Source organism: Lontra canadensis, unplaced genomic scaffold (assembly GCF_010015895.1).
Source record: "Lontra canadensis isolate GAN:19392208 unplaced genomic scaffold, GSC_riverotter_1.0 scaffold4, whole genome shotgun sequence".
Taxonomy (NCBI): Eukaryota; Metazoa; Chordata; class Mammalia; order Carnivora; family Mustelidae; genus Lontra; species Lontra canadensis.
This window is the reverse complement of record NW_022630998.1, coordinates 48,103,564-48,130,244: the sequence shown is the minus strand read 5'-3', so window position 1 is coordinate 48,130,244 and position 26,681 is coordinate 48,103,564. Positions and strand designations below refer to the sequence as shown.

General features: G+C 40.0%; 1 protein-coding gene across 1 annotated transcript in view; it reads right to left on the bottom strand.

Moving 5' to 3' along the window:
* Positions 1–26,287, bottom strand: part of PDE4D (phosphodiesterase 4D) — a 1,277,424-nt gene extending 1,251,137 nt beyond the window's left edge. Inside the window, exon 1 of the mRNA XM_032850069.1 lies at positions 26,273–26,287. The gene's annotated coding sequence lies outside the window, so the exon portion shown is untranslated. The remainder of the gene's footprint in view (positions 1–26,272) is intronic.
* Between the last annotated feature and the right edge of the window lie 394 nt (positions 26,288–26,681).

Sequence of the window (26,681 nt, the reverse complement as noted above, 5' to 3'; positions counted from 1 at the left end):
GTACCACCCATTTTTTTCAAAGAAATGGAACAAATAATCCTAAAATTTATATGGAACCAGAAAAGACCGCGAATAGCCAAAGGAATATTGAAAAAGAAAGCCAGAGTTGGTGGCATCACAATTCCGGACTTCAAGCTCTATTACAAAGCTGTCATCATCAAGACAGCATGGTACTGGCACAAAAACAGACACATAGGTCAATGGAACAGAATAGAGAGCCCAGAAATAGACCCTCAACTCTATGGTCAACTCATCTTCGACAAAGCAGGAAAGAATGTCCAATGGAAAAAAGACAGCCTCTTCAATAAATGGTGTTGGGAAAATTGGACAGCCACATGCAGAAAAATGAAATTGGATCATTTCCTTACACCACACACGAAAATAGACTCAAAATGGATGAAGGACCTCAATGTGAGAAAGGAATCCATCAACATCCTTGAGGAGAACACAGGCAGCAACCTCTTCGACCTCAGCCGCAGCAACATCTTCCTAGGAACATCGCCAAAGGCAAGGGAAGCAAGGGCAAAAATGAACTATTGGGATTTTATCAAGATCAAAAGCTTTTGCACAGCAAAGGAAACAGTTCACAAAACCAAAAGACAACTGACAGAATGGGAGAAGATATTTGCAAACGACATATCAGATAAAGGGCTAGTGTCCAAAATCTATAAAGAACTTAGGAAACTCAACACCCAAAGAACAAAAAATCCAATCAAGAAATGGGCAGAAGACATGAACAGACATTTCTGCAAAGAAGACATCCAGATGGCCAACAGACACATGAAAAAGTGCTCCATATCACTCAGCATCAGGGAAATACAAATCAAAACCACAATGAGATACCACCTCACACCAGTCAGAATGGCTAAAATTAACAAGTCCGGAAATGACAGATGCTGGCGAGGATGCGGAGAAAGGGGAACCCTCCTACACTGTTGGTGGGAATGCAAGCTGGTGCAACCACTCTGGAAAACAGCATGGAGGTTCTTCAAAATGTTGAAAATAGAACTACCCTATGACCCAGCAATTGCGCTGCTGGGTATTTACCCTAAAGATACAAACGTAGTGATCCGAAGGGGCACGTACACCCGAATGTTTATAGCAGCAATGTCTACAATAGCCAAACTATGGAAAGAACCTAGATGTCCATCAACAGACGAATGGATAAAGAAGATGTGGTATATATATACAATGGAATACTATGCAGCCATCAAAAGAAATGAAATCTTGCCATTTGCGACAACGTGGATGGAACTAGAGGGTATCATGCTTAGCGAAATAAGTCAATCAGAGAAAGACAACTATCATATGATCTCCCTGATATGAGGGAGAGGAGATGCAACATGGGGGGTTAATGTGGTAGGAGAAGAGTAAATGAAACAAGTTGGGATTGGGAGGGAGACAAACCATAAGTGACTCTTAATCTCACAAAACAAACTGAGGGTTGCTGGGCAGAGGGGGGTTGGGAGAAGGGGGGGTTATGGACATTGGGTAGGGTATGTGCTATGGTGAGTGCTGTGAAGTTTGTAAACATGGAGATTCACAGACCTGTACCCCTGGGGGGAAAAAAAAAATATATATATATATATGTTTATAAAAAATAAAATTATAAAGAAAAAAAAATAACTAGGAAATATATATAAAAGCTGACAATGTGTGGTAAAAGATGAACTCAGATGGGCAAAAACTCTTGGTATTTAGGGATCTCATTTTAAAAAAAAGAATGAAAATAAAAAGAACAAGATATTCAACTCAATAAACGAAAGGATTTTGGTAAAGGTCAATAAAATAACTCTAAAGAAAAGTAGCAGGAATGAATCAATAAAAAGAGTAAGACTAGGTATTCATTTAGTGAACTCCAAAAAGATCATAAAATAACCCTAAAAATAGGGAAAGTTAATTAATACAAATAAAAGCAGAAAAAAGGTCAACAACTTAACTAAAATTCACAAAGGCTAAGTTAAGCAGCAAAAAGGTCAACAAATTAACTAAAATTCACAAAGGCTAAGTAAGAAACAGAAAATTCAAATTTCATTAAAAATTACTAGGTAGATAAGGCCAAGTAAGATGAATATCATAAAAGAATAGTATATACAATTCTGTTCTGATTAACATAGTCCTGATGCAATGACAATAATGAAAGAAAATATAAATTAATAAAAGTGATCTAAGAAAGAAATAGTAACCAGAATATAATCAAACACATATATAGCAGGAAAAGCTCTTAGAATACCTACCTTTAGAAAAGGAACAAGGTTCAAACTGTTTACAAAACATATTATTTCAAAATTACACTTCTCACAACATAGATCAACATGAAAAGCTACCATACCCCATTTACATAGCTATTATAAACCTGATACCAAAACTGACAATGATTATTTTATTTATTTACTTGTTAAAGATTTTATTTATTTATTTATTTATTTAGTTATTTGAGAGAGAGCATGAGCAAGGAGAAGGTCAGAGGGAGAAGCAGACTCCCCGTGGAGCTGGGAGCCCAATGCGGGACTCGATCCCAGGACTCCGGGATCATGACCTGGGCCGAAAGCAGTCGTCCAACCAACTGAGCCACCCAGGCGTCCCAATGATTATTTTTAAAGATACACTTACCTCACTTTTATCAAAATGAAAATGGAAGTAAAAAATGAAATCTAAGACTACATTCTTTCAAAAGTCACAACTAAATAAGAGTTACTTACTACTCACTTGATATAGTGAGACAGAGGCAGAATTATTATTTTCCACTGTAATTCTTTTTCTTTTCTTTTTTTATGATTTATTTATTTATTTGAGAGAGAGAGAGAGAGCATGCCCATGTGTGCACATAGGGGAGAGGAGGTGCGCAGAGGGAGAGAATCCCAAAGCAGACTCCTTGATGAGCACAGAGCCCCACAGGGTGGGTGGGATGGGAGGGGCTCGATCCCAAGACCCTGAGGTCCTGACCTGAGACTAAATAAGAGACAGACACTCACTCAACAGAGCCACCCAGCCACCCTTATTTTTCTTAAAATATCAAAAGGGAAAGAACAACAGGAGTTAATCCATCCTAAATAATCAAGTACATTAGAAACTTACAGCAATGAAAACAGGATATTAGCTCTGGGCAAGAAAGAGAAATGACTGAGAAAGAAAAATCATTTGCCCAAAAATGCCTATGCTAAACATTCATAGTATAAAATTTTAGCATGAGAAAATGTGAGACATTTCAAAGCACTGAGGAACCTATAAATTAATCACAAGTTACAAAGAAGACCATCATGTACATGTCCAGCAAGTACTCAGGTCACAAGGGAAGAGGCAGAGGGCCAAGAGGTTAGCCTCCAAATTCAACCAGACCAAACATTTGAAAATAAATAGCTCACTGAGAGCACCAATCAGTCTATGCACATGCATGAACTCCATCTGCACTTGCTAGTCTACCCCATTCTTTCATTTCCCACTGTTCCTGCATCACACTAAATTAAAAAAAAAAAAAAGGAATCATCACATTGTCCTAAAATTAACCAACACTATAGCAAGAAGAGTAAAAAATCTACAAAAGTTTCTTATTCATGGGTGATTGGTTATTTTTGTGGCACTTAAAAACTAGACATATTTCTACTCTCCATTTATGTAGAAAATTAGGAATAGAGTGCCATTGGGAAAGAGAGAATACAAATTCCACCTTGGCATACAAGAAATACTTCTACAACCAAAAGCCCGATAGTAAGCAATTTCTATCATGTTTGATTTTCCAACTAACTTCTCTTTTTCAATATGTTCTATAATAGAACCTTTTCTGAGACTGAATTTAAATGACTTTTATCTTGAGAAATTTCCAACATTCCGCACTGAATTCTGCAGTACTGAAGACCCAGGACTGGAAGTTTCCAAGGATTCTATCCCATGCCCTTCCAGAACTGTTTTTAAGCTTGCTGTGGACATTGAAGGGTAGTCCAATTCACAAAAAAAATAGCAACAAATCTTTGGTAACTGGTCACAAAACTAATGCCATTATAAGATTATCAGCCCATCAGATAAAAAGAAAAGCCAGAAATGCCACAAAGACTTGTGTTTCTAAATAATGCCTCACAGGCAAAAATGCATTCAAAGTGCAATTTAGGATGCTCTCCAATGAATGTTGTACCCTGCCTCAGCATGGTTCATAATTATGCTATTACTGGGAAAAGCCAAGGAAGAAAATTGCATCTGCACTTTAAAGAACTCTTTCCCTCCCAGGTGCCAAAGATAATTCAGATAGCAGAATAAATGCCCTGTGCCAAAGCTGATGGATTTAAAAAATCCCCTTGGCTTTCAGTCCTCTTTTCTGGATAACAAACTTACCCTAGCACTGCCACCATTTGCCCGCAATATTCATCTGTCCTTCCTCTCAGTGATGCAACTACATTCAAACTCTTCCCTGTAAGAAAATAGTACGGTAAATGACAACCAAATGGAATAGTTATTTATCCTATCTCTGTGTTTATGCCACCATATATATTAAAAGCATATTGACCTTGAAAAGTACCTGGCTTTCTGCCTGGATACTCACTATTTTATTTATTCTAAAGTTCTTGATGAGAATCTGTTAATAATGCTTAAGCCTTGTAATGGGGGATCCATCAGTAAAAGTCACTAATGCCCAAAACAGTAAATGTGTATGTCTCCGATATCCTCTCTGAGAGACAACCCAAGCACAAGAAAAAAAGGAATTCCAAAAGGAAAACAGATGTGAATTACAATTACAATGAATTCTGTTTCCTACAACTTCAACACCCAAGAGTAGCCACGTTTATAGAAAAATAGAAGTGTGATAGTCACTGTTCGCAATGAACATAGACATCGACAACTGAACAAAAACGATGGAAGACAGTGGATCCTGAGACCTTGATATTACAAACTCGATTTAGGAAAATAATATTTGAAATAGGTAGGCATATTGATATTTTAGACAGAGATAGATCTGTCAGCTTTTTCTCTTTTTCGAGGAATTTAGAAATAAATTATTTTCAATCCATTGGTTGATAAGATGCTTACCTGCTTGGGGTTCTATCTCCTAACAGAGAATATCCAAAGCACAAATGTTGCAACAGAAAAACAAAAAAGAGGGGCACCTGGGTGGCTCAGTGGGTTAAAGCCTCTGCCTTCAGCTCAGGTCATGATCCCAGGGTCCTGGGATTGAGCCCCGCATCGGGTTGTCTGCTCAGCAGGGAGCCTGCTTCCCTCTCTCTCTCTCTGCCTGCCTCTCTGCCTACTTGTGATCTCTCTCTGTCAAATAAATAAATAAAATCTTTAAAAAAGAGAAAAAGAAAAAAGGAAAGATTGTACAGATCACATAGTCCATTAGAAGAAAACATCAGGGCCTCTGAGGTCACTGGGATATGCTGAGATGACAAGGTATCAGTATCATATGTAATGCAGCTGAAAGCTGGAGGTGACAAATTATAGTTCCACACAGCAGTGCTTACTCGCTTATTCATATAATCATGTTCATTACTGTCTACATTACTGAACAAAAACACATCAGACAACATGTAAGACAGGTGGACTGGTTAGCATTACAATAAAAAGGTTTTCCTGTGGAAATCCTTGAGGCTTTTTTTCTCCCATTTAAATGCATAATCTGATACAAAAGTAATATCATTTAAGAGCACTTCCCCTTGGAATTCATTTTGGGATTTTATGGAAATGAACTGGTTGATTTGTGAGTTGTATGTGCCTTACTTCCTCTAGGAAAAGTAGATAAAAATAGTACATAAACACTATTGCTTGATCCAGCTGTCATATTGAAATGGCATCACAAAGGCCCCTTTCCTTCTTCAAATGCTCTTTTCTGGGGACTTCTATTATCTGCCTTTCAATGTGAGGTCTTCCCAATACTCTCCCTCCCTTTGACCTTACACTTAGTAATCAAACAAAACAATCTCACTTTACCAATATTTGGGGGACATCTAGAGATATCTAGATATCTGGGACATCTAGGGAACTGCATTTCATTGTGAAAACTTCCTTTGGAGAAGAACAGTAGGAAACAAGAATGTTTGCTTAAAATGACAGCCAAGTTGGTAGCTGGTTTGGGAACGATGACATATGAGTAAAACTGGTGGTAATGAAAGTGGCTTAGCTTGGGGGAAGGAGGGCTTAAAGCAGACTGAAGAGTCATGAATGAGACACAGAGACTGAAACTTCTGTGACACTCCAATGGGCATGCAGCCAAGATTGGCTAGATGCCCAACAAATTCACGTTTCCTTCCCAGAACAGATCTACACTGTATTTCCTAGCCATTCTTGCAGCTAGATGGGACCATGTGACTGACTTCCAGTCAATAGCATAGGACAGAAATATTATGTGCCACTTCCAGGCACGGTCCTTAAAATCTCCTATGTGCTTCTCTATACTCTCCTGTGAAGTACGTTAGAAGCAGTCAGTAGTTCTGAACCTTGCTCTCGCTGGACCTCTGATGTTCTTCTTATTCTGACATCTTCCTTAATGAAGTCTTTCTGTCATCCCTCCCTTCTCTCACTCTGAGCCTTTGCTCACCTCTTTAAACACCTGCCTTTGTCAGCATACTTATGGTCTTTTTAATAGTTTTCATATGGATACATTCTCTCCCCAGGTAAATAAGAAATTCTTCAAAAGGGGAAATAATCCCTCTGTGTGCCCCCACTTAGGCTCCCACCAGCATAGCTGGTAACATTTCCCATACACAGGAAATTCAGAATTTCACATTTAGGCAATTTCTATAGCTTACTGAGGCCAATTCATTAAAAAAAAAAAAAAAATTCTAATCTCCAGGTGCCTGTCCCCTGTCTTCTTCAGCCAAATTACCTTTTAGAAAATGAGCCTCCATTTGCTGAGTTAGCCTCAGATTTAAAGAAACATCCATTCACCTTGAGTGGATGGAAACCTCACAAAGACCACCAGTGGATCAACAATAGAAAATGAAAATCCAGCAATCTAAACACACCTTTCCATGTAAATTCTGCTATCCTTTCAAAAATAACCTCTAATGCTTGATTCGCCCCAAGCCCCAATATTTAAACAAGATGAATTTGTTCAATTGTCCTCATAGGGAAAAGGACCTTTGTCTCCCTCCTTAGTCATCTCACTTAATAAGTAGAGATCTTTACAAATTTACATATTCTCAAAAGATTATTTTCCTTTCAGCTTTCCCAGTCTATAAAGAATCACTTTTTAAAAGAGTTCCCGCCTTTTTCACATATTTTGCTCCTACTTAATGGATGTTACTAGCTTGGATTTTTCAGAAAACATGGATACACCATGGATTATTTGCCTAAGCTTTAGAAAACAACAAATGTTCCCAAACTTCTGGAGAACAGGCATCTACAGTGCTAGGAATTCCACCTTTTTCCTTAAGACAACTCACACCCACTCTTCACAATAACTACCATGTTTCAAACTTTCTTAGCTCTCCTCACATCTCCACCTCTCCCTCCTGCTCCATCACATACAAAGATAGCATCGCTTTACAGAGAAATCAGATCCCTAGAAGAGGAACTCCCTCCTCCTCTTCATACAAAGCATGCAAACGTGGGCATCGCTACAAATCCTTCCCTGCCTACTCCCCTTCTCAAGAGCCAACGCTACTTCATTATCCTTTTTCCCTTGAGAATATCTGCCAGCTCCCTCCTATCAATTAAATCTTTACTGTTGACTTTCAAACATACTGAAGTCTCTTCCATCTTATATAAAAACCTTCCCCAAATCCTATGTGCCCTATTTTCTATTCTCAGAAGGCTTGTCTATTCTGGCCGTATCCAATTTCACAGCCCTGACTCACTCCTCACCCTGCTCTAAGCCATCTTTCCCCTCATTTTCCCACACAACAGCTCTTGCTAAGAACACCAAAGACTTCCGTGGCAGGAACTCCAAAGGTCTGTTTCAAACCCACATCATTGAAGATGCATTTCAGATTGCTGATCACCCCACCTTTATCAGAGCACAGCTTCCCTTTGTTTTCATAACTCCAGCCATTTCCCTCCTCTTTTGTGATATTCTCCTTTGCGGGTTGATCTTTCTTCACACAGCCATGGAATGAAGTCCCTCAAGGCTTGGTTCTAAGGATCTCTTTTCTTATCACTTCTTAGTGTCTCTTGAGGCAGTGGTGCCCACAGGCATGATATCATGTATCACCTGCACACTTAGGACACAGACAGGTCTATCTCCAGTACAGATCTCTCCTCCAGGGGCCACAAATACAGATTTAAATGTCAACCTGAGGTTTCTGCTTGTCTCTTTCAAAGTCACCCCAAACCCAATGAGTTCAAAGTTGAACTTGAAATCTCTCTCTCAAATCCGATCTGCTTCCAATGTCCTTATCCTAGTAAATGGTGCCAGTAGCCATCAGATTGAAGAAATTCACTTCTCTTTTCCTGATACTACTTTCAATCTATCACAGATTTCTGGCCATTTAACACTGTAACTCAACCACTTCTCTCCATCTTTCCACTATCACATTAGTCCAGGCTCTATGATATCAGACCTTGTGGCCTCTGTAATTTTCTACTGATCCTCCCCAGGTAGAGATCTTGCCTGCATGCCAATCCTGTGTCCTGAGCTAATAAGAGCTATGTTTTTAAATCACAAATCTTTGTCACTCACATCTCTTCAATGACTGTCCTTTACCATAGGATCAAAGGCCCTTAAGATGACCCAAGGCCTTACTTCATCCACCTTGACTATCTGGCCTCATCTAGCATCTGAGTCTTCAGGCTCTCCACCCATCCACTCTCTTTCACCCCAGGTCACCCTGCATTCCTTCAGTACCTGGAATTTTCAGTGTCCAGAGCTGCCACAGAGGTTTTGCCTTCCCCAATCCCTTCCCAGTTAATGCTTATTTACCTTCAGACCTCCGCTCTGAGGGAAGATGTCCCTGACAAGAACAAACATTATTATTCCCTCTTACAGCATCATTTCCCTGACTATCATGGTGCATGTCAGTTCCAATTTTCTATTAATTTCTGGGAACATGTGACAAAGTGTCTGCCTCCTCCCCACCTGCCAGATGGTAAGTAAGGTCTATGAGAGCAGTCACCTCCTCTGCTCCCTTCACCACCCTTTTCTGAGCATTTAGCATGGCACCCAGCCCACTGTAAACACTCAATATTATATTTGTTGAATGAATGGACAAATGAATAAATGAACTATTTACTATATTGTCCTCAGAGCTACTTTAAATGTCCTCACAATTGTAAATGTCCTTTAAATGTCCTCACAATTGTAATACATTTTTAGCTACACATTTTATCATTTTTTTTCACAATGTACTGAATATCTGTCCTTAAACTAGGAGCACCTCTACTTCAGGAATCCTATTCACTGGCTTTTGTATCTACAAGACCCAGAACAGAGCCTAAAAGATGACGGGTACTCAAAAACTACCTGTTGAAAGAAGATTAACCCAGACTCAGACAGTTTCTTACATAAAAATAGATCCAGTGTTCAGGCTGTGGAATTAGCTCTCCAGACTCAAATCCTCATTCTTTCATTTACTAATTGTATGAGCTTAGACAAACTGCTTAGTTTTGCTAAGTCACTATAAAATGGGGTTAATAATACCTAACCTCAGAATTAAGTTAGATAATCCTTATAAAACCTAGTTTCACGGCCAAACCTCAGGTTGTCCCTAAGGTACACTCATGGAGGCTATTATTTTCAAGTAAATAAACAATGTACCTTGAACCACTTCTAAGACTCTAAGACCAACTCTATAGCCTTACCTGCCAGCATACCTGTTAAGGGACAATGTGGTCTACAGAATGACATTGGGATTGATCCCCCACCACCAGGGACCCCTGAGACAACCTGGAATACCATCCTAACTAACACCTCATCTCGCATATGCCACTGTATGCCACCACATGCCTTGTGTAATACTATGTAATACTATGTATTACTATGATGTAATACTAAATGTAATACTATGATATAAATGTAATACTATGTATTGTAATAATATAATGTAATATTATGTATTACTAAATAATACATGTAATGTATTAAATGTAATACTATGTAATGTATTACTAAATGTAATATTATGTATTGTAAATGTAATACTATGTAATACTATGTAATACTAAATGTAATACTATGATGCAACAACTCAGCTGAGATGTAGAAGGGAAAAACAATGATTTAGAGAGGACCAATAAGCATTGTAATGTAATATAATGTAATACTATGTAATACATGTGATAATTGTAATACTATGTAATACTATGTATGTAATACTAAATGTAATACTATGATGTAACAACTCAGCTGAGATGTGGAAGGGAAAAACAGTGATTCAGAGAGGACCAATAAGCATTCATGCCAACCCTCCTTACAATCAAATCTAAAGGTTTCCTTTAGATACTTCCTTGAGTATTCCCAACACTCAAACTCCATAATTACCTATCTTTCCCACTCAACTTCAAAATAAAGTTTAGGGTTTAGCAATTATTTAAAACCAACTTCAAGAACAAAAAAGTTGCCATGAAGGAAAATTTGCAGAAGCAGTCACAAGACAGGTAACAAATATTTTAGACTTGTGTGCAGAAGTATAAGTTATCTACACTACTATTCTAGTAGTAACAATAACATATTAATGTATGTTAGAGCCATCTGAATGTACACCACATTAGAACATGAAATTCAATTTGTATTTGCTTCACCTGCACAATAGTATATTTTTTCACTGCTTTAAAATACTCTTGGCATGGTTATTTCCCAATAAAAATTATATCACCCCCACTATACAGATGGAAGAAATGGAAAAAATGAAAGGCAAAATGATGCTCTCAAGGCCAAAGAGAAACTGAGAGCCTATGGTGAGAATATTATGATCTGGAGAAAATACATTCTGTTCTGAAAATGGAAAAAAATTTAAATGTTCCTCAAGTGTATACACTTTTTATGATTTTACAGTGACTTCACACTCCCTGTATGTTACTTGCCTGATCACATTTCCTCAGGATGCTCTCCTAATGGGACAGGATTTAGGATCACCACGTTCCTATTTCACACCTCCCCATGTGTAACTGAGGGAACTCAACATCCAGAAGTCCAGCTTATAAGGAACTAATAACTCATCTGATGAACTGTAGATTCACATACAGTTATACAAGAAATACTATAGAAAGATGCATTGTACCCTAGACCCAGTTTCCCCCAATGGCAACATCTTAATGAAACTATAGTATAGTATTACAACTAGAATATCAACACTGATACAGTCAAGATACAAGCCAATAGCAAAAGGATACTTGTGGGTGACTTCATCTAGTGTGAAAAATAGTCTAAGGAAACAAAGGAGCCAAGAGGCCTTGAGAAGCCACGAGTCTCAATTTTTTATGAACCACTAACAACTCAAATGTTACGAATTTTATGACACATGGGAGCAAGAGACAGTTGGATAATGAATCACAATGACAAGGATGAGAAGAGATATTTGTGGGGAGGTTGAAGCCCTGACATTTCTTTCTTTCTTTTTTTTTTTTTAATTTCTTTTCAGTGTAACAGTATTCATTGTTTTTGCACCACACCCAGTGCTCCATGCAATCCATGCCCTCTCTAATACCCACCACCTGGTTCCCCCACCCCTGCAAAACCCTCAGATTGTTTTTCTGAGTCCATAGTCTCTCATGGTTCACCTCCTCTTCCAATTTCCCTCAACTCCCTTCTCCTCTCCATCTCCCCTTGTCCTCCTTGCTGTTTGTTACGTTCCACAAATAAGTGAAACCATATGATAATTGACTCTCTCTGCTTGACTTATTTCACTCAGCATAATCTCTTCCAGTCCCGTCCATGTTGCTACAAAAGTTGGGTATTCACCCTTTCTGATGGAGGCATAATACTCCATAGTGTATATGGACCACATCTTCCTTATCCATTCGTCCATTGAAGGGCATCTTGGTTCTTTCCACAGTTTGGCGACCGTGGCCATTGCTGCTATAAACATTGGGGTGCAGATGGCCCTTCTTTTCACTACATCTGTATCTTTGGGGTAAATACCCATATGAACATGGAGGTCCTCATTTCTCTGGGATAAATGCCTAGGGGTACATTTGTTGCAGGATTGTGTACGAACAGGTTTAGTTTTTTAAGAAACTACTAAATTGTTTTCCAAAGTGGCTGTACCATTTTACATTCCCACTAGCCACATATAATTTATCCAATATCTACAACCATACCAGCATTTGGTATCAGTGCTCTTTTTTATTTAACTCATCTGATAAGTGCCTATGACTCTCCTTTAGGGATAAAAGTGAAAATAAGAGGAAGACTTGTCTAAAATCAAAGGTACCACTGGAAAGTTTAATTCAGCCATGTAAGTTTTGCTCTGTATTTTTTCCTAAAATCTGGTCAACTACATTCAGAAAAATGCATGTACAGATCATCAGAAAATTTAAAGAGTAAGAGAAATAGTGAATCATGGGACCCCCATTGCACCCTAAACTACTCCATCCGGTACATACTTTTTAAAAAATAACTTAAGAATATCGCATTACCATCCCATCTGGTACTATAATTTGCTACTGTGATATTCTTAAACAAAAAGTCGACCCATACAGAGCTGTTTGCTCACTGATACACAGAGAACTGATGAAAAATCTTGTAGGTACTTCTTAGCCACTGGCAGCTCTAAGGTTATTTTGCCATGAGCTACACTGTGCTTCTGCTTCTATCTTTCCAACTATAGGTGTAGGTCATTTTTTAAGTTGTTCAAACTTAGACTGCATTAACAGCAAACAAAATCATACAGACCAAACAACTGCATCCTCATTCTTTTCCAAAAGCTCCCTATCTCCCTGGGAAGTCTGAGAGTTATTACGTCTTCACCCCCAGTTTAGAAATCCTATACCAAAGAAAACTGTTTGAAAGGCACTACCAAAGCAGAATATATGCATATCCACGCCCTGTTGATTATATTCCCTAGTATATGTCCAAAAGAAATGTGTATATGTGAGCCAAAATATATACTTTAAAAAATGAATAAAAGAGCATTATTTGTTATTGCTCCAAACTAGAAATAACCCAAAGGTCCATCAATAGTAAAATGGATTCAACAATTGTGGTATATAAAATATACAGTGGAATACCATAAAACAATAAAGAGGAACAAATTACTGATACATAAAACTATAAGACCACAAACACAATGTTGACTGAATGCATTTAGTTGAAAAAGAATGCATAATAAAGGATTCCAGCTGTAAAAAAAAAATAAAAATTGGCCAGATATGGTCACCATTTGGGAGGTAGCAAATAGAAAGAGGTACAAGGAAAATCTCTAGGGGAAAAAAAAAAAAAAAGGAAAATCTCTAGGGTGCTGATAATGTTCAATTTCTTGAACTGGATGGATATTACATGTATGAGTTCACTGTATAAAAATTCATCATGCTCAACACAAGGTTTCAGTATTTCTCTCTGTTTCTGTTAAACATGATATAACTTATAAAAATGTGATTTAAAAATAAAACAAAACAAAAAAGATAATCAAAAGTTAAAATGATGTTCATCATCATGAATGGTCTCTTCTCTAAACTCAAGCAATGGCCACCAGCCTTCTTACACAAGAAAAGTTAGCCCCGCTTAGTAGGCATTAGGATTCAGAGTTCAGGATTTAGAAAACAGTTCACTTGGGTGGACATGTCGTCCTTGTCACTGAGAGATTTGGGCAAGATGACCCTTTTCTTAATGCAAGAACTTCTTTGAAAAGGGCATATAGTGCCTCGATTATGATGGTAGTTTATTCAGTTATTCTATGAATATTTATTTAAAAAGTTCCATGTGCCAAGCATCACACTAGATACAAAGATACAGCGGTCAACAACAGAGACACAAAGACTGCCCTCCATTGGGGCTACCGTCTAGCAAGGAACACAGATAAACCAGCAAAACCATTAAGGGGACAGATGGCAGCACATGGGGAAAACCACCACAACTAGTTAATAGCAGAAGTTAGGAAAATGTCCAAGAGCTTTCAGCCAATGGCAGAGAATGGTCTTGGCATATCAGATAGATGAGAAGGGGAACAAGAAAAGACAAAGCCAAGTGAGACCACAGCTGAATGTTCCAGGAGGGAGCCGCAGGAGGCCAGACAGGTAGAAGAGCCCAGCACAGGGAAGCCAAGAATGGGGCCTCACCAACAAAAGGACTGTGCCAGCAAACCCTCTGAGGCAAGCATTCTGACAATTCCTCTTGAACACGGAGTTTGTGTGATCTTAAGGAGATAAGGAAAAGGACTGCAGCATACATGGCATGTGTTAATATTTTCTCTGAACAAAAATCCTTTCCGGGACATGGGAGTCCACACTAAGCAGAAAATACGTAGCATATACTGATGGTTGGTGCAGTAAGCCCAGTAAACTGAGCAGCCCACAGCATCTACAGAAGATCAACCCACGCAGCAGCATGGACAGATCAGGAGGGAAACGGCCCCCTCCCAACATCTGACATGGAATTTCTTACCGATACCACAATCGTACTCTCTATCCCACCACTGGGAAAGATGAGCAGATAATTTGTTCCACTATTTCAGATACTCAACAAGTATTTATCACATATCATTATATGCCAAGGTTCTGGGGAGAACTGAGAAAACGTTAAAGCAAAGGTGCTATTAACAGGCAAGCTAACGAAGTGAAAAAAAATGCACTTTGGAATTTGTTCACCTGATATTTAAATCCTGGTTCAAGTTCTTACTAAATCGGTAACCTTGAGCTAGTGACTTAACTCCCTGCAGCCTCATTCCCATGTCATGATAAAACACTACCTTGAAGGGTTCTGCAGGACTGAATGAAATAACGCGTACACAGCACCTAGGAGAGTTCCGCATCCATGGTTAGTGGTTCAGAGCAAGCTGAGCCCACACCCGGTCTCTGGTCTGCCCACCTACCCTTTGCACCTCGCTGACATTTGTAAGCTCAGAGACAGACACCACGGTTTGGCAGCCAACCACGTTCCCTTGGCCCTGCCAACAGCTGCCCCTTGACCACCCAGTGTGGGGAGTACAACCTGCTCTCTGAAGGAATGATCCACATCTTGGCGTAGGACCATTTGGGCAGGAAATTCTACAGTCCAAATGCCCCAACCATGATCCATAAAAGGGAAAGACATTATTCCTTGACCTCAAAGAATCCTTACCCAGTAGGGAACACTGTGGCCAGAAGGGAGCTAAACCTGGACCCTCTAATATGCTGGACCAGAAAGGGGGCCCTCTTTTTCAAGTCTAAGGGCAATACAATTTGGAGCCAAAAGCTCCAGGAGTGTAAGCATCTTTAAGTAACAGTCTTTCTAACAGACTACTTCCTTTGCTGCATTTCCGCAACAATCTGCCTCCCTAAGCTACCCCACTCCTCCAGCTATTTTATAGGAATTCCACTCATGTTCTTTCCTCTTCATATTTTATACTCACTCTGAATCTCTAACAAGTTCAAGGTCTTAAGATTCTTCCTCATTGCTCCGCATATCCCACAATATTCTTTGGAAAGAAGAAATAAAGTCTTACATAAACTTCGTTCACCACAGTTGCTGTCAGTCAGTGTGTGGATATAAATAAATATCAGCTACTGTTAATCATACTTTGTATAAGGGCAATTTTAAAGGTGGGAAAAGTTTTAGAAATCTAAGACAAAGCCCAAGAAATGAAACCTGCAAAATTACAAGGAAAATACCAACATCATCCAGAAGCTGACAGATTATCAGCTATCTTGATAGCCACATAATTATCTAAAATATATTTATCCAAGCTAACCACAACAACAAATTGTTCAACAGCTAATTCCAGGACCATATATAGCTGTAGCCCTGAGTCACTTAAACAAAAGAAGCCACAGTCTGTCAAGGAGACATACGATTCATTAAATAGAAAGAGAAAAATAAAAATTTCCGACGCAAACAAAAGTCAGGGGTAGGATACACTGAGCCCAGAGACTATAACCCATGCTCCATGTCAGGGTTTCCCAGTATAGGGTCCTGACATCCTAGGGGCGTGTGCAAAGCTCAGTGCATCCTGCCCAAGTCAAGGCTCACTCTGAGGCCAGGCAAGTAAGGTCAGGGAGATAGAGGGTCAAAAGCAAAGACAGAAAGCCCTGACCTTCTCTTTAGTTGCTTCATTACACTGATCTCTCCGTAAGAGTCTTCTCTCTCCTTCCAGATCCAACGTATGACTCGCTCTCCTCACTGATTCATTGCAGGACTCATCTTTAAGATACAGATGCTAACCTGATGAAACATCCCCAAGGCTGAAATCTTAAAATACATGAAAGAGGAAGAAATGCACCTGGGGTTCCTAGGACTAATGCCCTAAAACTGTCATCCTTCCCCACCAAACGTTATTACTCCCACTCACTTGACGTACATCTGCGGCCCGTTCACACTGCATATGGCCGTGGACAGATAATGCCTCAGTTCAAAACTGGCACAGTGGGTCTGTAGGAAGCTTCGGCTGCAGTGTTGGCTCCTTCATAGCTTTAGCTCCAAGCTTTGTTACCCTAACATAAGGACTCCAAACAAGCCTACATGGAGGCTCACAAGGTTCCAAATATGGGTTCCAACTCTAGGACTGACTTATGACCATGTAACTGGAGAAAAATATTATTTAAAACTCTAAAGTACCAAAAGCTGCTACTCTACCTCTACTATCTTTATTTTTAAAAATTTTTTAAAGATTTTATTTTATTTTTTTATTTGACAGCACAAGAGAGCACAAGCAGAGGGAACAGCAGAGGGAGAGGGAGAAGCAGGCTCCCCGCTGAGCAGGGAGCCCCATGAGGGGCTCGATCCCAGACCCTGGGCTCATAACCCGAGCCGAAGGCTCTGAGCTACCCAGGTGCACTCTGTTACCTTTAGATATGGCAATATTTTCAACCAAACGAAGGAGAGATACTTTAAATGAATAGGACTTTGGGGCTAGAGTCCCTCAGTCTCTCCCAGGAGTGCTTCTAAGTAGTCAAAACTCTTGCCAGGAATTCATCTACTAAGCATAATGAATGGTGGCCTTTAATCTGTGTTCATCTCTCCTGAGCTCTCCGGAGACCAGGGTGTCCTGCCCCCACACACTCAGCTCTCCTTAATCACGAAAAATACTAAACAAATGAGTTATTGCAGTTTCTTATTTCCTTTACTTATCTTGGCTGAACAATATTAATTTGATCATTCATTCAATGAGAACTTACAGAATAAATTTCCAAAATTCTGAAAAGAATTTAAAGAACAGAAAGAATATGGTCTCGATATCTAAGAACCACAGAGTATGGTTACGAGGGAAAGAACATAAAAAAATCTAAATAACAATACAAAATGGACTTTAAGTTCTCAAATAAGTAGATTAAACAAGTGCTCTGAGCTCTCAGGAGAAGTGACTATCGTTGGGGGTGTGGCAGAACCGTCTATATATTTATAATATTTTTTAAAAAACAAATCCATGAAACAGTAATGTACATTTTATTATTATATTAAATTATAAATTCTAGTAGCTAGCCAAATAAAAGACAATTTTCACATAATGATGAGCAGAAATTATATAGAAAGATATGTACAACTCTAATGTGACATGGGGATACAATGATTTCTATTAATGACAGAGTCATAGACAGGCCCTGCTAATATCCCTGGGATTTGTTATCTACATTGATAATTGAAAAAAAAAAAAGTTAAACTTCACTAATACCATGACAAAAATGATGGTAAAAAATGTCCCCATCTAGTTTCATTGATGGTCTGAATTCTACCTTCACCCTCCCGATAAAGAAGCCTGTTACAGACAAAGCAGAGGGTAAAGAGCACTTCGAGAAAAAGTGAAGCAGTCAGAAGCATGACGAGATGTGAATTATCTAGCTGGAAACAGTAACTTCGGATGGAGAAGAGAGAAGGGGAACAGAGAGAAGACAGAACATATGGAAATACAGAATGGGCCAAAGCGAGTCCAGCTAAGATTTCCTCATGAATTCTACATGCAAAACAATTCTGCCCCTAGGGTCACCTTCCTGTCCTGGCCACAGGATCAAGTCAGTGACTCACACTCAAATCATAACCAACACACACTTCCTTTGCTGCCATTAACTTGGTATAATCATTCCTTCCCAGTAGGGATCTGTCCACGTGCTTTTTCATCCCCAGGTATGATAGAAAGGTAAGATCATTTTGAATTTTCCTATTGTCTAAACACCTGGTCAATTTCATTTTCTTGAAGACTTGGTTATATAAATGTGTCCTTTATCCATCATGAATTCAGATTCTGATGCCTCCTATCCTTTTTTTTTTAAGATTTTATTTATTTATTTTACACAGAGAGAGAATGCAAGTAGGCAAAGGGGCAGACAGAGAGAGAGGGGAAAGCAGGCTCCCTGCTGAGCAGAGAACCCAATGCGGGGCTCGATCCCAGGACACTGAGACCATGACCTGAGCGGAAGGCAGAGGCTTAACCCACTGAGCCACCCAGGCACCTCTGATACCTCCTATCTAATCTCAGTTGATTAATAGTGCCCTGTTCATAACTGTTTCTAACCTCATAACAACCCAGCGGAGCCCAGCTCCCAGGGGACAGACCTAATAATTATGATCTTGCAGTTACAGAGGCTAATAATGTGAACCTGCTCATCTCTTCAGGTTGGGGGGAACGGTAGAATAGTTATTATAAATCACCTTCCAGACCTTAGGCAAAGTTCATTGCAAGTATTCCAATAGCCACAGGGGAGCATCTTAAAGCATCAAAATTTCTGAATCCTCTGTTCTGACTCTCTGGCCACCCCTCCCACCAGGCTTATACAAGATAGGTCATCTTGGTCCCCATTTGCAAAGTCCATGATCTCTGTCCCATGTGGCCTCCTATACAAGGAGCCACATGGCCAGGATGCCCACATCACTGCCCCAGAGAGCTGGGACAGCAAATGGGCCACATAGCAAATGGGCTGGCATAGTGCAAAGAACATTGAAGGGCAAGGGACCTAGCTCTCTTGCAAATATTTGTGTTACTTTCTCTGCTTCAGAACCCAGTGATTCTGGCACTCCCCAAATAAGCAAAGATAAAAAGGAGAGGGATGAATGGATCTCTGGAGTCCCTGCTTCTGTTGCTACCAGAGCTGGTTGGCTTCTGTCTGCTTTGTACTGTGCCTTCCATATAACTTGAAAAATGGATTCTATTTACAAACATTTACAGGAAGCCATTTGTAAATGTTTGAAAACCACTGAACACGATCAGCTCTTATGCACCTTCTAGTCCCAGCCTTCTAGAACAAGACACACCAAGGGGCTAGAGTGGGAGATTAAGTAGAGTAGACAGTGTCCTTGCCACAGTGAGAAATCAAAGATGCCTATCCCAAATTACTTCCTTCCCATGCTCTTCATCATTTCCATCTTCTTCAAGCCCAGGAGCCCACAATGCTATTTGTAAATCATTGACTAATAAAATTAAGATTAAATCATTTTTATCCCCTTAACATCAGTTTAACAGAACAGGCGTTCAGGACTCTGAGACTGCAGATGCCAGGTGCTACCATTCAGGCCAAACACTGACAACTTGCTTCCAAGTAACTATCCTGCCAAGCTTGCATTTAAACAGAAAGGCGAGTCTCCTCTATAGTAGACACAGTGGGCATGCTTCAAGTCTTTTTAAATAGTTTATTCTTTAATGCAGAGTAAGAACCTACCTGAAAGCTTGGCCAGCAAGCTCGGCCAGCTTGCCCTTCTGTTTCAATAATGTAAAAATACTAGAGGCCAGTCGTTTTAATTATTATCAACTTGGGTAAGGACCATATTTTACTCTAATTGTGTTTTTGCTGAATGGACATCCTGAGAAATAGCTAGCACTAAATTCTCGTGGATAACTCAGGAAAAGATCTTTTTTCTTAAACATGTAACTCTAGGATATTCGTTCTGTTTCCAGAGAATGCATTTCACCTATTTCAGGGTGACTAATCACCCTGAGTTGCACTCCTCCATAACACAGCTGGGCAGCAAGCTGCCCTAATAGACTCTTACACTGGTTTCTAAATTGCAACACCAAGAAAGTTGGTTTTCAAAGCAGTTTGGTACACTGCATCAATGTTTAAGCAAGCGAATCTCGCTTCATACAAAAATCTCATTCTCTCTTCCTTTTTTAGGTTGTCCTAAAGAGTCTTAATGGCGGGTTCATGTAGCTGATGACCCATGACCTCTTCTTGCATTTTCTTCCCTTTACTTCCTCCTCTGTCAGCTAATTTTGTGCTTAAAGTCCACTTTAACTTTAACTTTAAAGTCCACTTTAAAAGTCCCACAGTGGCCATAACCATCTGAGATAGGGCTGATGGATAAAAGACAGGATGTCCGGTAAAATGAGAATTTCATGTAAACCATGAATAATATTTAGTGGAAGTATGTGCTATTTTCTTTTGCTAAAGGTCATAACCCTATACCTAGGTAAAGATCCACTGTCTGATTATTTTCTCCTTCCAATAAAATAAAACATTGCTCTAGAAAGTTGTAGAACTGTGCTAACCGCTTAAAATATAAAATCCACAGATCAGTGGTTTCCAAGAGCTGGGGGTGTGGAGAGATGTTGGCAACAAAGAAGCACAAGGGAATTTTGGGAGTGGTCAAACTGATTTAACATATTGATTCTGGTGGTGTTTACATGACTACATCCAGAGTGCTGGGGGTACTCTAAATGTCAAGGAATAAAAGTCCTAAGAGCCATCCTATAGCAGAAATTATAACTAGATACTGCTACTGCCACCACTGAAAACCAATGGATACTGCCTCTAACACCATGAATCAATTCTAATAGTCCCTTGATGTTGACACAGTTGCTATAGATTTGTTCCCGGCAAGAGAACCAGATTGGCTGAGCCTGAGTCACATGACTACATGCCAGCTGTGACTGTCAAAGGCAGACAGAGGTAAGAAGAGCCTCCTTCCATGATAAACCATAAGAGACTCTTAATCTCACAAAACAAACTGAGGGTTGCTGGGGGGTGAGGAGGTAAGGAGAGGGTGGTTGGGTTATGGACATTGGGGAAGGTATGTACTGTGGTAAGTGCTGTGAAGTGTAAGACTGATGATTCACAGACTTGTACCCCTGGAGCAAATAATACATTATATGTTAATAAAAATAATTAAAAAATAAAAGAAGAAGAAGAGCCTCCTTCCAAGGTTGTGCAGACAACTGTCCAAATTTCGGCAGTCAAAAATGACACCTGTCATGGGGCACCTTGGTGGCTCAGTGGGTTAAAGCCTCTGTGTTTGGCTCAGGTCATGATCACAGGGTCCTGGGATCGATCCCTGTGCTGGGCTCTCTGCTCAGCAGGGAGCCTGCTTCCAACTCTCTCTCTCTGCCTGCCTCTCTGCCTACTTGTGATCTCTGCCTGTCAAATACATAAATAAAATCTTGACACCCATCAAAGCAAGTGTGTAGGCTCTTTGTAACAGTTAGTATCCAGAGCCTCTAAAATGGGGCTTGTCTGGCCTTTCTAACCCTAACCTCTGACTGAGAAGAAAAACTCCTCTTTTCCAACTCTGTGGGTCTTTACCATCTCCCTTAGGGGACTTCACACTTAGACTGAGTGATACTGCGTGTGCATCGTTGGCTTGTTTCCTGATCGCTATGGACTTTTTTTCGAAGTAGGTGCTTCATGGTAGTCCTGTCTCTTTCAGTTCCTCCATGCACTCAGCACAGGCCTTCCCCCAACAAGCTGCCTAAAGCATATCTGTGTTCTGCACGTGTAGATGGAAAAGTGCCACTTTCATTTGGCAGGATCAGACCTCTTCCAGATCAGACCTTTTATTTCAGCTCACAGGAGATCTTTGCCCTGAAGGCCTTGAACTGAACCTCCACAGGAGAGATTATAAACCAGCCCAAACCACCAAAGATTATATTGATGTGCGTGTGGTTTAGAAGCCGCCTGGGAGCTGGCACGGAACATCGTCAAGGCTGCCAGTGCGCTCTCTGAAGAAAGCCAACCGGGGATAAAAGGCTGAGAGCTCTGCCCAGAGAACCCCTGCCTGTGGTGACTTTTCTGACACTGCATATGTTAAACAAAAGAAAGGGTCCAGATGATCATTTGTTTGACAAACTAAATACAAGAAAGTGGGAGAGCATCCTCTTTGTTTTTTTGTGTAGGGGAAAGAGACAATGCGCTTCCCTGGGCTCGGGAAGAAAAAGGATAACATTTGTAGAAAGGGTAGTCTCACCACCCCATCTGAACGCAGAAATATTTCAAGAGGTTATAATGAGAATTTTATCTCCAGTCTCAGCTGTTTTCTTCATGCAAAAGTTTCTGCTTTCAGCCATGACCAGCACGTGGGGAGGCTTCCATCTTCCCACCTCTCCGGGACATCACAACAGCCTTCTTTCCTGACTAAGTTACTGAAGAGGAAGAGAACAGAACACAGCTCCCTTAGGCCCCTTCACAGAGCAGTGACATCATTTTTCAGAAAGAAAGAGAGAGAGAGAGAAAGAAAGAAGGAGGGAAGGAGGGAGGGAGGGAGGGCGGGCGGACGAATGAGCAAACAAGTAACTCAAAGTTACCCTTGTTACAGAAAAGGTCAGACTTTGACTAAATAATGTTTGCAAAGGAAGTTCACTATGTAAGGAAAGTTTTATGACTATTCCAGATAGGAAATACAATGAAAAGTTAGCAAGTTCAGAGGAGTTGGAACAACCTAATCATGTATGAAAACAAATGATAATATGGACAAAGACACTGTCCTCAGAAAGGGGTATCCTTTATTCTCCCGTATGTAATAAAGAAAAAATACCTTCCCAGGCTTATACCCTGCTCTGAGTTTGTATTCAATAATTCTCTTATCACCCAGTAAGTAAATGTGAAGGTACTCTATAGAAAAATGTTTGTTTGTTTGTTTCCCACCGTAAAGGACTACACCAGCCAAAAAATGCAAAACCCAAGGGAAGTCAGATGCCTTTTACACTGTGACTGACCATCTAGTCAGTCGGAGCAACACCTTGCAAACGTTCTGAAAGAAAAATGACTTTTTTTTCTGCTGGACACAAGATCATGCTGCAAAGAACACTGAAAGTACAAAAACCCTAGTGCCAGAAAGATCACTGAACTTCCATCCTACCCCGGGAGAGTAAACTGAGCTTAGAGCAGTCAAGTGATCTATGCCAGGGCACATTCTAGGGCCAGGAAGGCATCTGGCACCCATCTCTCGCCCAGTGCCCTTCCGGGTGCCCTTCTGTTCTCCATACACCACAGCGGCCACACCCCATCCCAGGAGCAGCTGGACTGTGAAGGATCCTCTGTTTCTGAGAACAAAATCATAAGTGGTCAGTCCATGCTGACTCTGAGGGGGGACTAGAAGGGTAAGCAAGAGCTCTCTTGTCCTATGATTCTTTTTTTTTTTTTTAAGACTGGAAACTAATGAGTTTATTAACTTAGCAAAGAAAGGACAAAGTTAGCATTTCTTGAAAGCTCATATACAGTATTTCGCCTCATCATTCCTCTACTATGAATTGTCCTAAGAAATCTCCGAGGGTTGTTTGTTTTTTAATAAACCCCAACAGTAGCTTAAAAAAAACAGCAAAATCCCTGCTTGAATCTCTCATACCTCATCTTCTAAATTAAGATCCATGTGAAGTTCCACAAAGCAGCTGGCTGCCATGGAGAATATAAAGTTAAGTGTATGTGAGAAAACAATTTCTTGATGGAGAGAACTAATACCTGGGAATATTTTCTCTCTAGGTTTTCATCCATTCCACCCTCTGCCTCACCTCCATGAATAACCCACCACCATTCACTTGGTGTTGTGATTCAAACAGAGAATCACAAGGTTAAAATTCCTGAAAGGCCTTCAAAGAACCAAAAGCCAAGGATATTTAAAGATTCAAAACAGCACCTTCCATCCTTGCCACCCTGTTAATACTCAAACCTGAGCAAAGACCCACACACACAGAGCATTTACTGAAGAAAAGCAATGTGTTGTCATTACTTTCCCTTTAAAAGAATATCATCTTTAATGAATGGATAAAGAAGATGTGGTATATATATACGAAGGAATACTATGCAGTCATCAAAAGAAATGAAATCTTACCATTTGCGATGACGTGGATGGAAGTAGAGGGTATTATGCTGAGCGAAATAAGTCAATCGGAGAAAGACAACTATCATATGAGCTCCCTGTTGTGAGGAAGTGGAGATGCAACATGGGGGATTTGGGGGTAGGAAAAGAATAAATGAAACAAGATGGGATCGGGAGGGAAACAAACCATAAGAGACTCTTAATCTCACAAAACAAACTGAGGATTGCTGGGGGGAGGTGGGTAGGGAGAGGGTGGTTGGGTTATGGATACTGGGGAGGGTATGTGCTATGGTGAGTGCTGTGAAGTGTGTAAACCTGGTGATTCACAGACCTGTACGCCTGGGGCTAATAATACATTATATGTTATTAAAAAAATAAAAAATTATTTAAAAAAAAAAGAATATCATCTTTAAAACAACCAACCAGCCAACCAAGAGCCAAGGTCAAAGCTAACCTAAAGGAGGGTATAACCAGATAAAGATGTGCAAAAATAGAAGCAGGCCCCAGCTTTAAAAATGTGAGGAGTATGGTATGTTGGAGTGAAGCCAGCAACCAAGACCAGACCCATCAGACTTGTAACTCACAACAGTATTTGAACAACATCAATTTTGAGACAGAGAAGAGCAAAGCGGCGACTCGTGGATCCTTTGGGTCTTAATTTCTTTCCTTAGGTACCTGTTTTCCAGATTCTAGCACAAAAATAGCAGGTGTATGTAATACATTTTCAACCCATAAGGAGATGTTTGGAATAAAGTAAAAGACCAGTGTTATTTGTAACCTCTGCTTGTGAATGACACAGGATATGGTCATAACTCCGTGTTCCTGAACACAGAAGAGAAACAGTAAGACTTGGTATTTGGGGGTTATTCTTCCCCATTATCAAAAGATTCATGTTCCTTCCTGGAAGTCAGTTTTCTTACTGGCAAAGAGGGGAAGCTAAACTAGATGTACTCTATGATCATTTTCTGCATTGGTAACTTAACTAACCTGGAATTCTGACCATCTCGCATTGACTTCTTTTCCTCTCCATTTCTGCTTCATTGTTTAACTTTCACATTCACACGTGAACATTACCATGTAGCAAGGAAGGTTGTGAATCTGGCAGCATAGCAACATGAATTTTAGATTTTTCCCTTCTAAACCTCAGTAGCCTAATCCTTACAAATGGGCACCGGTCTCAGGAGGTTGCCGCAAGCCCTGACATCACATTAAAAAGAGAGAATGAGACCAAAGTCCAGGGAGCAGTAAGTGACATGGAGAAAGTGCTCAAAACCATTCGCTGTTATTATCTCTTATTATAACCACTTACCCAGTCTTAAACATGACTATAGCTTTGGAGAAAACCAGATAACCCCTAACTCCTTGAGATCAAAAATTGTTCTTTCTGTGAATGGGTGTAATTGGAAACACAACTTGAAAAAGATTAACAATATTTTAAAACCTAGAAAACCTATTTTTCATACTAATAAAAAATCTCTCAGGAGAGAATTTCCCAGGATTTAGCAAAATGCTACATAATAAATACGGTGTTTTCAAAAGGCAAGCAACTCAAGAGATCTCTTTGGCAAAGCCTCGTGATTTATCTGGATGGAATTTGTTATTTTACGTCCATGCTTCAAAGAAGCAGCTACATGATTCTTTCTGGTGGGCCTGTTAATTCATTTTGATTCCCTTAAATTGATTAATTTTAATGTCAACTACAGCAAACACCAAAAAAAAATTATGTATTCTTTCAGTTTTATAAGAGATAACTGAACTCAAGTCCAAAAGGATTAGAGTATGTGAGAAAATCATTAATTTGGAAGTTAATTTATAGGGGTCTTTCCATGGGGCCATAAATGCTCATCACACTTTCCAAAATGCCTGGATTCTTTGGAACTGGCCATGGCTCCAGCCTGTCATCAGTGAGCTAGATGTGGTCACTCCACCTGAACTCAGCACAGCACAGATTAGAATGGACTGAAGGAGGCATACGAACATGTCTGCCTAGCCAATAAACTGCTGAAATGACTAGCTACTTGTCCATGGCACAGCCCAAGATCAAGGAAGTCATGTCAGAAATAACCTCCTGGCCCCCAATAAATACAATATTCACAAAGATGCTGTGACTTTGCAAACGGCGCCGACAATGATGATGACCATCGTGTTTACTAGGCACACATACGCCAGACAAAGTTCTGCATACTGTGGGGACAATACACCATGTAACCATTCCAACAACTCTCTGAGGTGGGAATTTCTCCCCATCTTAGAGCCATCCCTTACCTTTCCCTGACTCTGTTTCCTCTCATAGAGCAGCTAATTCTGGTTCCCTTGCCAGCTGGCTACAAAAGCAGAGCATGGGGAAGCCAGAGCTTTTCTCCCCTCTCCCTCTGCCCTGGGCAGAGTCTCCACAGCTAAGGGTCTTCTGCATGCCTCCAGTCGCACCATAACTGCTGCACCGTCCAGGAGACCTCAACCCTTGGAGTTCACGAACACAGTCTCTAACAGATTGCCCCGCCGGACTAGGTTGAGTAGATTCTCTCTGCTTTGGCTAATATTTCACTTGTTTAGTCACCCCCCTTATCTTCCCAGCTCCTCCCTCACCTACACAACCAATTAAATTCCCTGAGGTTCAAATACTTAAGATGATTTATTATTTTTTCTTTTTTAAAATTTAAATTAAATTAAATTT